This window comes from Cyprinus carpio, chromosome A3, assembly GCF_018340385.1.
Source record: "Cyprinus carpio isolate SPL01 chromosome A3, ASM1834038v1, whole genome shotgun sequence".
NCBI lineage: Eukaryota > Metazoa > Chordata > Actinopteri > Cypriniformes > Cyprinidae > Cyprinus > Cyprinus carpio.
In genome coordinates this window covers 9,943,125-9,943,424 of record NC_056574.1, presented here as the reverse complement: position 1 = coordinate 9,943,424, position 300 = coordinate 9,943,125, and positions in this window count along the sequence as shown.

Genomic DNA, 300 nt, shown 5'->3' with positions numbered 1-300 from the left:
TTAGATCCTACATTAAATTTATATTTTGACCTCACTATTCGGGGAACAGACACAGTCTTAATATATTGGACAGCGCAAGTACTTCTAACATTTAAGCAAGTAGAACAAAAGCCATCATAGCAGTTATTTGAGAATTGGCTTACTAGTCATAGTGTAGAGTTCTGGAGATGTTGTCCGACAGGAGTTCTGCTCCGACTCTGCTGGGGTGCAGGCCATCAGTGTGGCATCATCTCTTCTCAAGTGTTCTGGATCCAGATTGGAGCTTGTGTAAATCCTAGTTACCAGGATGTCAATCCCAGC